The sequence below is a fragment of the Rhinopithecus bieti genome, unplaced genomic scaffold (assembly GCF_001698545.2).
Source record: "Rhinopithecus bieti isolate Rb0 unplaced genomic scaffold, ASM169854v2 scaffold_20206, whole genome shotgun sequence".
Taxonomy (NCBI): Eukaryota; Metazoa; Chordata; class Mammalia; order Primates; family Cercopithecidae; genus Rhinopithecus; species Rhinopithecus bieti.
In genome coordinates, this window is record NW_016810187.1 from 1,961,876 (window position 1) to 1,974,600 (window position 12,725).

A 12,725-nucleotide genomic window follows, 5' to 3' on the forward strand; every position below is an offset into this window, starting at 1 on the left:
AGGGAGCCATCACCCATGCTGGTGCCTGGAACTGCCCACCCAACTAAAGCCATCATACCTGGTCATGTGCAGGGACCAGACCTAACGATTGCTCACAAATACACCCCTCACAGCTCTGCTCTTGGTTTGTCCTTGGCGGGCATGGGATCCAGGAAGGTACTGTGAAGCGAGTGCAGCCTGCCAGGCCAAGTGGGAAGAATGAGTACAGCAGGCCCCAGCAAAACTCAGGCAAAGGCACCACTGGCCTCAGATGTTTCCAGCCAGAAAAACAACACCTCAAGTATCCTGTGACAATATCAAAAAACAAAATGAATTGTCAATAATAATCTTTAGTTGTTGATGTTTGTCATAACAATACTTTTTGTTCATAGCTGTGACTTATTTCACAAAGCATTTCCAAATAATGTCTATTAATGTATTCTCAAACATTGCTGGGACTTAGATCAAACTTAACAGTGTCCAGAACTTGTCTTACTCACTACTTCATAAAATTAAAACAAATGTGCATAACTCCCAACTTCTGACAGTCTTACATATCTGAAGTACGTAACAGTTAATGTTCCTCATAAACTCAGATGAATCAGAGAATATTTTGCAGTACCAAAGAACAAATACATAGAAATACTATTACATTTACCTATTAATAGTATAATATTATGGGAGATAAATTTTACAACTAATTACAATTTCATGAGACAAGTTCAGTGAAATTCCACTCTTAAAAAGTGAAAACTTCAAAATCAAATGTTACTTGAAACCTATAATTTTTAAATAATCTCAAAACTTATCAACAGTCATTTATACTCGTGACTAATTGGTCATTTATACTTGTGACTAATTGCCTTAAAATTTGGTTTCTCTATTCTTTTTTTGATTGTATTATTTTCTCCAGAATTATCCAGAGATGAAGATTATTCACCTCCCCTCCATTAACATTTTATACTCAAGGGCTGATTGTAATATTATGCAAAATAGAACTCACCAAAATAGCTGAAATAAAGAGAGGGCACTAAATAATGTGTCCCAAATCACTCCAGATGTGGGAAACTTCCTTTGAAATGCCAAATGCATGGTTTTGAATGCCCTATTAATGTATATTGAGTGGGTTGATGAGTTATATTATAATATAAATTGTGAATTGTTGGATGTGCTCTTCAACTTCAGTTCTAATTGCAATGTAGTCAACTCTTGATTATCCATTGTAATGAAGACACGAAGTGTAGAGATAAACAAAATCTACAGATTTTCTCACACTTCTAAAACCAACAGTTTTACTGTTTTTGCATGCAACCTTTATTTGCTCTCCACATTCTCTTACCTTCTAAGCATCCTTAATTAAGTAATAAACTGAAATTGAACAGACATATGTTAGTATATGTCTGATATTTGATAAAGAATAGTGAAATTTACAAGGTGTTATCTGAAATTTCTATGTCTCTGTAAAGGCATGGAGATTTTAAATAATAAATGAGTATGTTCCAATTATCATTCCATTGTTCATTCATTGTTATGCATAATAATATGGATTTGTGTATTCAGAGAAATAATCATGACTATTCCACATACATGCATTATATAGTTAGATTTGTCCCTTGTACACAGTATTAGAAATTTTGGTATATCTGGATCTGTACTCCTCAAATATTTTTCTTTTTATTGTTTAAGTCAATTGACTATCTGGAGTAAAATACCCCAAGTCCAATTATAGGATAAACCCTAAAATAAGCCTAATAGGTTTAAAGAAAAATAACATAACTCTAAAAATGTCTACATCCTTTTTTCCTTTGAAACTAACCAGCTACTGGGGGTGAGGCTAATATTTTAATACAAATATTTTTCAAGGCTTAATTTCAAAGATTTGGCTAGCTCTTTCAGTAGTCGAGAGATCAGGCAGGCATTAAGAGGTCAACATTCATTATTGTGCTGGAACCTATTTGCATAGGTTTCTGAGAGCTGATTCATATTATTTCAGGAATTTTGCCAGCAGGTTATTTAACATTGGTGGTTTAAAATAGACAGTGGGTAGGAGTATCTACAGCACCAAAATTTGCAAAGGCTAAAATCTGAGCTTTTGCCCCTACTTTTTTTTTTTTTTTGAGAGTCCATTACCAGCACACGCACCTGTCAGCATTAGACTATTTCTTATTTTATATGACTAATGGGGAAAATTTAAAAGGGTTGACCTTGAGGGTGAGGAGAAGGAAAATAATTAATATTATTCTACACAATAATATGAAGAATCAGTTTTTTTGTAGAACCAGACTTGTAAATTCCAAATTACACTTAAGGGATTTAGCAAATGTTATGCTTCCTGACCTTGTGTCACATTTTAAATACCCATTCTTTGTTTCTCAGACCTTGTACTCCTGTCTAAAAAATAAGGTCTTTGTTTTATTCTCTTTTCTCAAGACTCTGTTTCATAACTTCCATGCAGTTAAGATCTGGGTCTGTTATGTACATAAAGCTCATTATTATGCCTTCAGCAACAAACCCAATTCCTTGAATGTAGTAACCATCCAAACACATTGATGAATGAATGAATCATTTGCTCAGTACTGGATGCTCTGGGTTCTAGTCAAGGTTTTGCTAGCCTCCTGGCAACTAACTCCCAAGAAATGGATTCCTAGCTCCAATACTAAGCTAGCTAAGATTTATTTAAAAAAACAAGCAAACAAACAAAAAAAAACTCATCTGATTGAAATCGTCTGCCTAATACTTGAAGTTGTTCCTCTGTGGTGATGGTGTGAACAGCGTTCTGACTGTTTCCTGTGTTCAGTATATCATTACTTACTTGCCTACTGGCCTTTTATATCTCCTTCTGTCTTTATATGCTTCTCTCTAGGAGTCTGTCTTGTTGCTATCTTCAGACACACCCTAGGCTGATTGATTGATGACCATCCCTCCCAAAAGAAGAAAATTAAAAGAAAGCAAAACAAAATATGAATAACAACCATAGAGCATTTCTATTTTGCTCAAGTAAATAGTGCAAGAAAATCACAATGTTACTATGCACATCTTAAGAAGAAAATACAGACTTTCTTCTAGTGATACCGTAAGTCTATTTTCACTGAGAAAATGTTCAGCAGCCAAGACATGCCACTTGCCACCCCACTGAGTCTTCATTGGCTTTTCTTTGCTCCTCTGCAGGCTTTGCAAGACTGAAACCAAGCTATCACCTTTGTTATTGTGACAGAATTACCTAGATTTTTTTCTCATCCCCGGTTACATGACACATAATTCCTCATACTGTCCATCTGACCTGATTCTGGAAACTAAGGAGTTTTTCATGAATTGTGTCACATTTCAGTAAGCATGTGAGAAGCAGTGTAAAGGAGTTCAGCTTCAGTAAAAGGGAAGTAAGTGGTAAAGAAGTGATTGCAAGTGGGCAAGAAGTCAGCAAGAGGTAAAGAATAACATCATATGTATCTATAAGACAGAGAATATAATGTTACTAATTTTGATTGGCTGGGCACAGTGGCTCACACCTGTAACCTCAGCATTTTGGGAGGTCAGGGTAAGAGAATCCCTTGGGCCTATGTGTTTGAGACCAGCCTGAGCAATATAGCAAGACTTTCTGACTACAAGAAAGAAAAGAAATTAGCCAGGTATCTTGGTGCACACCTGTGGTCCCAGCTACTTGGGAGACTGAGTTGGGAAAGACAGCTTGAGGCCAGGAGATTAATTGACGCTGCAGTGAGCCAAGATCAGGGCACTGCATTCCAGCCTAGGCAACAGAGCAAGACCACGTTTCGAACAAACAAACAAACAAACATATATAATATATATATATATATAATATATATATATTATATATATATATGTGTGTTGTTGTGTGTGGTGGTGTGTGTGTGTGAATTTTATATATGTAGTACATTGTATTCTTGCTCTTCAAGAAAATATATTCTTCTAGAGTGTATAATTATACAAAAATTAATCCAAATATATATTTACATATTCATATTTAAAATATACATCTTATATATATTAATAAAGTTAATGATTTATACATTTATATAAAATAAATTTTATTATAAAGATGTAGAAAATTACAAGAATATTTGCCATGCCCATTTTAAAAGATCATTTAAACCTGCCACAATGTAAGAAAAAAAAAGGGAGAACTATTTAAAGAAAGCTCATAAATAAATAAATATGAACTACCAGTCTTGCCAAGAAGTACTGGAGAGCATATGCTGACTCTATACCATGTCTTAACAGAGCACGATGGTACTCTGCTCCCACATTGAAAAATATCTCGGAGCAGCAAAGGAAACATCTGTAGAGATTTGGACAAACCAATCACAGCTGTGCCAATATATGGCAACCCGATTAACGTGTGTGTCATTAGTAATAATGAACTATGAGAAAATTTTATGCACATAAACTGTTTATTTTTAAAATGTAAGTCTTTCTTTCCAACTTTATTTTTTAAATTTTTTGATCAAAAGATAAGTAAAGATATAAGAACATCAAATTTCAAACAATTCCAATGAAGTTTATAATTTAATGATTAGGATATTCAAATAAGCATATTCTCAATCATGACATCAGAAGACCCTCTTCCTTTAATGGGCCATTGTGTCCTTCAGGAATGACCTCTCATGGAGGCCTCTAGTATTTGGCATTTGTAAAATTTGCTCCAGAAATGTATAGTGTTTCTCTTTTTGGATGCTAATATGAGTAATGCCTGAGATGACTTTATTTTTTTTCTCAGCAGTAGAGATCTGAACTCTTTTTTTTTTTTTTTTCTTTTTTGAGACGGAGTCTCGCTCTATCGCCCAGGCTGGAGTGCAGTGGCCGGATCTCAGCTCACTGCAAGCTCCGCCCCCCGGGTTTACCCCATTCTCCTGCCTCAGCCTCCCCAGTAGCTGGGACTACAGGCGCCCGCCACCTCGCCCGGCTAGTTTTTTGTATTTTTTAGTAGAGACGGGGTTTCACCGGGTTAGCCAGGATGGTCTTGATCTCCTGACCTTGTGATCCGTCCTTCTCTGCCTCCCAAAGTGCTGGGATTACAGGCTTGAGCCACCGCGCCCGGCCGAGATCTGAACTCTCCCTGGGGCAATACTTCCTCCCTTGAGAATGCATGCATTAGTTCCTCAAGGCAGGTCTTCTTCTTTGCTGTTGAATGGATCCTCTGACCTGCCTTGAGGAACTAATGCATGCATTCTCAAGGGAGGAAGTATTGTCCCAGGGGAGCATAACTAGTTCGTGGAATAAAAACAAATTTTAGCTATTACAATGGCTGTGGTCTTCCAAAGAACCACCCTAAATAAGCGTATATATGGCATATATGTGATAGTAAAACTTCGTGGAAGTTGGGGGAGTGATTAGGAGGAAAAAAAGTTTGATTAGGAGGAAAACAGTTTAATACGTCACCTTAATGGGTGATAATATGAAAAAATAAGGTTTATTAACTCTGGGTTAAGGTATCCCTAGTTCGTGATGGGAGTTGTCAATCCATGGAACTAGAATCAGCTCTCAGAACCTAAATGAAGAACAAGAATACAGTCGCACAGCTGGGAGAGCAGGTAAATGTGCAGCAGGTATTTATTTGGAGTTAATGGTGTGGTACACATTTAGAAAGTAAAATGCACAGATCAAGAATCTCATGAAATGAGGGAGTACAGTTGCCATGTAAAATATAGCACACTCAGTTAAATTTGAATTTGAGATAAACAATAAATAATTTGGGACATATTTATACTAAAACATTCATTATCTTAAATTCAAATTTAACTCTGCTCTGTATTTTTATTTTAGAATTCTCTTAACTCTTTTCTGCCAAAATGCCGGTTTTCCATAGGATAAAGATGAAAATAAATCAATGATCCTAAAACCTTGTGTTCTGTCTAAATGTTCATGGTTTTTCAAAAGGCTCTATTTATTCCCAAAGTTAATATATAAGTTAAGTTACTTTTCTAAATTCAAAAAATCTAAGCTACTAATCTACTTCATTTTCCTCCACAATCTTCTCTCTACCTCACCATCCCTGTTACCTTGGATCAATCTATCTCTGCTGCTATAGAAACCACTTAGAAATAAAAATACATGTGTACATATGAAAGTACATACAGCTACACGCACTTAAATATTTATAGTTACACCACAAGGAACTCTTAATAATCTTCTCTGTTAAGCAAGAGGACAGAGAGACATTCCATTTACTCCTCATCTACTGAAACATCGTTACAAATTTGCATTTGGTAGAAAGGTAGACAGGTAGATAAGTAGAAGAAATAAAGTAATAGCTGGGTCTTGTCTCTGATCCATTGATAAATACATAATACATTGTCAATCAGCTGACAATTCTCCTTCACTTTAATACCTCCATGAGTTATGAATTTCTTATCGTTAGAAGATCATGTATTTTCATAGGCCTGGGTTGTTCTCAGACTTTGGGAACTGCTGTTTTGCCATTTTCTTCATTTTCTCCTGATATATTCCTCCATGTCATTAATTATTACTAATATTGAGTTATAATCAGCTCTTACTACCTATAGTCTGAGGACTTGCGTGACTGTAAGGAATAATAACATTTTCCTAAAACATGCAATTTAATGAGAAAATAAAATCACTGAGTGGGAATTCAGTCTGAATCAGACTTACAGTTCTAAATAGATGTACTGATGAATCAGGAGAAAATTAGCTATGCCGATATCGTGAGCAATGTGCAGCATGTCGTCAAAAAAACTAACTAAACAACCTTCTATATTTTAGAAATTATACACACAAATTTAATGAAAGTATGACCTATTAAATGTCAAAATTCTTTGCTCAACTAAACTGTAGTCAGGCTTCTTTTGAACCTACCCCTAGACTCATGTGTGAACTACCTTGTAAACTTCAGTTTCAGCAAATAACACTGACAGGACAGTTTATTTAATCTTCCCCTCCCTCAATAACAGATCACTCTCAATATCTGATCAGGATTTGTCACCCCTATGCTTGATACCTGATCATCCTGGCCTCCTTTCAGCAAGAATCCTGTGAGGTTGATTCAGCCAGAACTCCCCGCAAACACCATGCCTTCTCTTAGAAATTTTCCATCCACAGATCCCTGTTTCTTGGCTATAAGTCGCCACTGTCCTCAGTGTAGTCAGAATGGAACTCATTCTTATTCTGTGGTCTCTCTTCCCTTAATGAAATAGCCCTAAATTAAACTTGTTTTCACTACTTTAACTTCTGCCCAGTTCTGGTTTCCTTTGGCATACCATTCACTTGTACATTAAATAAACAGGAGGGAACATCCAGTGTTATGACACCTTTGAAAAAACTTTTACAAAAGATAAGGGGACTAGGATCAGCAAATAAAGACAAGTCATTTATCAATTTACATCTAAAGCTTCTCTCTTAGCTTGGGGTATTTAGGCCATAATAAGAGAGTATTTAGTTGCTAGTGAGAAGCCATTTAAGAGCTGCAATAAACCAGCTTCCAAGGACACAACTATATTTCACATTTCTCAGAGATTTAAAAATAAAACAATTAAAAATTATAAAAAAAGTTATTACTTGGACTATGAAGAGCATGTAAATATGTGTTTATGTTCACAACATACCTTAAATATTTTAATAAATGGGTAAATATTTTTGTACATTTGCTAAATTTTCACTGAAAATTGAGTCACAAAATTAAATTTGAAAAAAATCTTATAAATTTGAATATAAATCAGTAAAATATAAATTAGTGTTTCTGTGAAAGAATCTCTAAGTCAACCTACACAGATTCTAGAAAGCACTGACAGAACGTTTTCCAGTCTGAGTTGAAGAAGCTACATAACATATTGAAAAAGTTAATATATCTTTTTGTCTAATATGAATGGGGTGAATAAAAGGCATTTAAGGCGGGGCGCGGTGGCTCACGTCTGTAATCCCAGCACTTTGGGAGCCCACGGGGGGTGGATCACAAGGTCAGGAGATCGAGACCATCCGGGCTAAGATGTTGAAACCCCGTCTCTACTAAAAATACAAAAAATTAGTTGGGCATGGTGGCGGGCGCTTATAGTCCCAGCTACTGGAGAGGCTGAGGCAGGAGAATGGTGTGAACCAGGGAGGTGGAGATTGCAATGAGCCGAGATCAAGCCACTACACTCCAGCCTGGGTGACAGGGCGAGACTCCATCTCAAAAAAAAGAAAAAAAAGAAAAAAAAAAAAGCATTTAAAAAACGAAGGATAACTAAGCTGAAAAAAAATTATTGTATTGTTTTATAGGGCCTATGCAAAAGTCAGACATTTTCATCTAGTGATCAGTTTTATTCCTTGACACCTTCAATTCCCTTCACTCCATCTCCTCTAATTTTTAATTGAGTACACATAATTAATCCTAATACACATTAAATCTCCTTGGGATATATATTGAATACTTTCATCTTTAAAACTCATGAGCTCATTTACTCCAGTAATGTATTTCCTTTAATAAATACTCCTTTAATAATTAAGATGAACATGTTTATCTTCTGTACCTGAATTTTCTAAATTTCTGGTCCTGTGTATTCAACAACAAAGGGACATTCCTTTTGATGGCTGCTTAATGCATGAGAACGACATTTACTATAGAAATTCAACCAAACAGAAAGGATTACCAGTTTTTGTAGTCATACATTTTAATAGATTCAAGACTTCTGGCATGAGGCATCACAAAGATAAGTGAGACACTGAAAAATTAAAGATTAGAAGTCCAATAAAGTTTTTTTGTTTTTGTTCTTTGTTTTTTGAGACAGAGTTTTGCTCTTGTCACTCAGGCTGCAGTGCAATGGCACGATCTCGGCTCATTGCAACCTCTTCCTCCCAGGTTCAAGCAATTCTCATGTCTCAGCCTCCCGAGTAGCTGGGATTACAGGTGCCTGCCACCATGCCCGGCTTATTATTGTATTTTTAGGAGAGACTGGGTTTCACCATGTTGGCCAGGCTAGTCTTAAACTCCTGACCTCAGGTGATCTGCCCACCTCGGCCTCCCAAACTGCTGGGATTACAGGTTGTGAGCCACCACACCTGGCCCCAACAAAGGATGTTTATGTTTCAATGTCAGGATCAATGTAAGAAGTTTAAGAAGCAAGAATATTGGAACTTAAAATAATTAGGCTTTATAATGGGGCCAACAACCTTTTTGACAATTGCCTAGAGTAACCTGAAAATGAGAACATCTTTGAGTCTGTAGATGTGATTTTAGGAACTCTATTTGAGAGTGTTATAAAGTAAAAAGAAATCCCCTATCCACATTTTATGAGGCCTAAAACATCTCCTAGTTAAACCACCCTCCCAAACCATGATATTTCCTACTTCAATCTTTTATTTATTCTGTTCTCTCTTCCTGGATGATTTTGACACATTACTTTTCCTCACTAATTCTGTTCATCCAGGACTAAGCTCAATAATTATTCCCTCGAGCAAGCCTCCATAAACTACAATATTTCAGATGCTACCACATTCTTCGAAATGATGTTTTCTTCTGACTCAAGTGTATTGTGTTGACTGTCTTTTCTCATTATGATTGGCCTCAATAAGTAAACCCCTAAGGCCAGGAAGGGCCATGTTTATTCTTTTATTGCAACAGCAACAGTAAAACTCCAGGTCAATATGAAGATAGTAATAAATGTTGCAATGGGCTAGGTACTATATGTAAGAAAAGATGAGACTCTTCTGAGTCAAGACTTAGAACACTCCAACTCATAGTAGTAAGAGTAACTCATTGTTCTAAGGGACAAAAAATACGGGAGTAAAGAAGCCAAATTTTGTACCTTGTCGGGTGAGGAGAGCAATAATGTTGAACGGTATATGATACCATATATGGTAATATATATTATGTCATATATAAAATACCATATATGGTAATGTTGGATGGTGTAAGATACAGGCAAATGTGGTTGCCAATTTGTGTAAAGTTGTATGAAAGTCTGTAATGACATGGAATAGGACTTGAAATATTTTGGAAAATAGTGCTACAGGCAGAAAAATTGGCAAATACGGAAGTACAAAATTCCTGACTTGAGAGAACTCTTGGAAGCATTTTGAACCAAAAATATAAAAACATAAAACTACTGCAACTGGAGTAATGTGATCCATGTTTGAAGGGAGATAGGAGGCCAAATGGTGACTATGGTTGGGACTCAAGTATTTGATTAAAGACCTAGGCTCCTGTAGGGATTGTGGTTTTCATGTTAAAGAAATGCTAAATTTTGAGGAAGTTTGAATAGTTTATTGTCACTATTGACTTACATTTTGAAAAATAACTCTAGATGCTATGTAGATGTGAAAGTCAAGCCTTCTCATATAATCGGTTGCAATCCTGTGCTAGTATCCATACACCCAGAGCCATGGTGATGGCCCTCGGCCAAATCTAAATGAAATGTACTAATTATTGGCTGCCATATTTACTGTTTCACAGCCTTCATTGGTGATACCTCCAAGTACTAGAAAATCCAAGGCATCTAGGTTCTAGCGTGGACTCTCCAGCAAACCACAGTAGCCGTATGAAAGAATAGCCACACTGTTGAAAGAAAACCAAACAAACTGAAGCAATAATAACAATAACAAAAAAACAAAAACCCTATCTAAAGGTCAGCAACTTCAAAGATCAAAGGTAGATAGCCCACAAAAATGATAATCAATGCAAAAATGCTGAAAACTCAAAAAGCCAGACAGCCTCCTTTCTTACAAATGACCTCAACACCTCTCCAGCAAACGTTCAGAACCGTGCTGGAGCTGATATGGCTGAAATGACAGAAACGGCTTAAGAATGTCGATAAAAATAAACTTTGCTGAGCTAAAGGAGCATGTTGTAACTGATGCAAAGACTCTAAGAATCATGGTAAAACAATGCAGGAGCTCACAAACAAAAATAGCTAATGTAGAAAGAAACATAACTGACCTGATAGAGCTGAAAAACATAGTACAAAAACTTCACAATGCAATCACAAGTATTAATAGCAGAATAGACCAAGTGAAGAAAAGAATCTCAGAGTTTGAAGACTGTCTTTCTGAAATAAGACAGGCAGACAAGAATAGAGAAAAAAAGAATGAGAAGGAATGAACAAAACCTTCAAGAAATGTGGGATTATGTAAAGAGACTGCATGTACAACTGATTGGGGTACCCGAAAGAGACAGGGAGATTGGAACCAATTTGGAAAACATATTTCAAGATATCATCCAAGAGAGCTTCCCCAACCTAGCACGACAAGCCAACATTCAAATTCGAGAAATCCAGAGAACTGAAATAAGATACTCCATGAGAAGATCATCTCCAAAACACATAGTCATCAGATTCTCCAAGGTCAAAATGAAAGAAAAAATGATAAGGGCAGCCAGAGAGAAAGCCCAGGTCACCTACAAAGGAAAGCACATCATACTAACAGTCGACTTTTCAGTAGAAACTCTACACAAGAAGAGATTGAGAGCCAATATTCAATATTCTTAAAGAAAATAATTTCCAACCCAGAATTTTGTATCTGGCCGAATTCAGCTTCATAAGCGAAGGAGAAATAAGATGTTTTTCAGACAAGCAAATGCTGAGGTAATTCATTACCACTAGTACGCAGACCAGTCACACTATGAAGCAACCACATAAACAGGTCTGCCAAATAACCAGCTAACATCATAATGACAGGATCAAATCTACATATAACAATACTAACCTTAAAAATGTAAATGGGATAAATGTCCCAATTAAAATACACAGAATGACAAGCTGGGTAAAGAACCAAGACCCACTAGTATGTGTGAAGAGACCCATCTCACATGCAATGACACCCATAGGTTCAAAATAAAGGGATGGAAGAAAATTGACCAAGCAAATGGAAAACAGGAAAAAGCAGGGATTGCAATCCTAGTTTCTGACAAAACAAACTTTAAACCAACAAAAATTTAAAAAAGACAAAGAAGAGCATTACATAATAGTAAAGGGTTTATTTCAACAAGAAGAGCTAACTATCCTAAATATATATATATGCACTCGATACAGGAGCACCCAGATTCACAAAGCAAGTTCTTAGAAACCCTCAAAGAGACTTAGACTCTCACACAATAATAGTGGGAGAATTTAACACCCCACTGACAGTATTAGACAGATCATCAAGACAGAAAATTAATAGAGATATTCAGGACCTGAACCCTGGATCAAGTGGACCTGACAGTTATCTACAGAACTCCGCACGTCAAAACAACAGAATAAAGTTGATCACGTAATCAAAAGTAAAACACTCCTCAGCAAATGCAAAACAACTGAAATCATAACAAACAGTCTCTCGGACTACAGCACAATCAAATTAGAACTCAAGATTAAGACATTTACTCAAAACCATATAACTACATGGAAATTGAACAACCTACTCCTGAATGACTTGTGGGTAAATAATGAAATTAAGACAGAAATCAAGAAGTTCATTGAAATTAATTAGAACAAAGATACAACATACCAGAATCTCTGAGATGCAGCTAAAGTGGTGTTAAAAGGGACATTTCCACCACTAGCTGCCCACATCAAAAAGCTGAAAAGATCTCAAGTTAAAAACACAACATCAAAACTAAAAGAACTAGAGAACTAAGAGCAAACAAATCCCAAAGCTAGCAGAAGACAAGAAATAACCAAGATCAGAGTTAAACTGAAGGAGATAGAGACATGAAAAATACTTCAAAGATCAGATGGCTGTAGATGTGTGGTATTATTTCTGAGGACTCTGTTCTGTTCCATTGGTCTATATCTCTGTTTTGGTACCAGTACCATGCTGAAAGA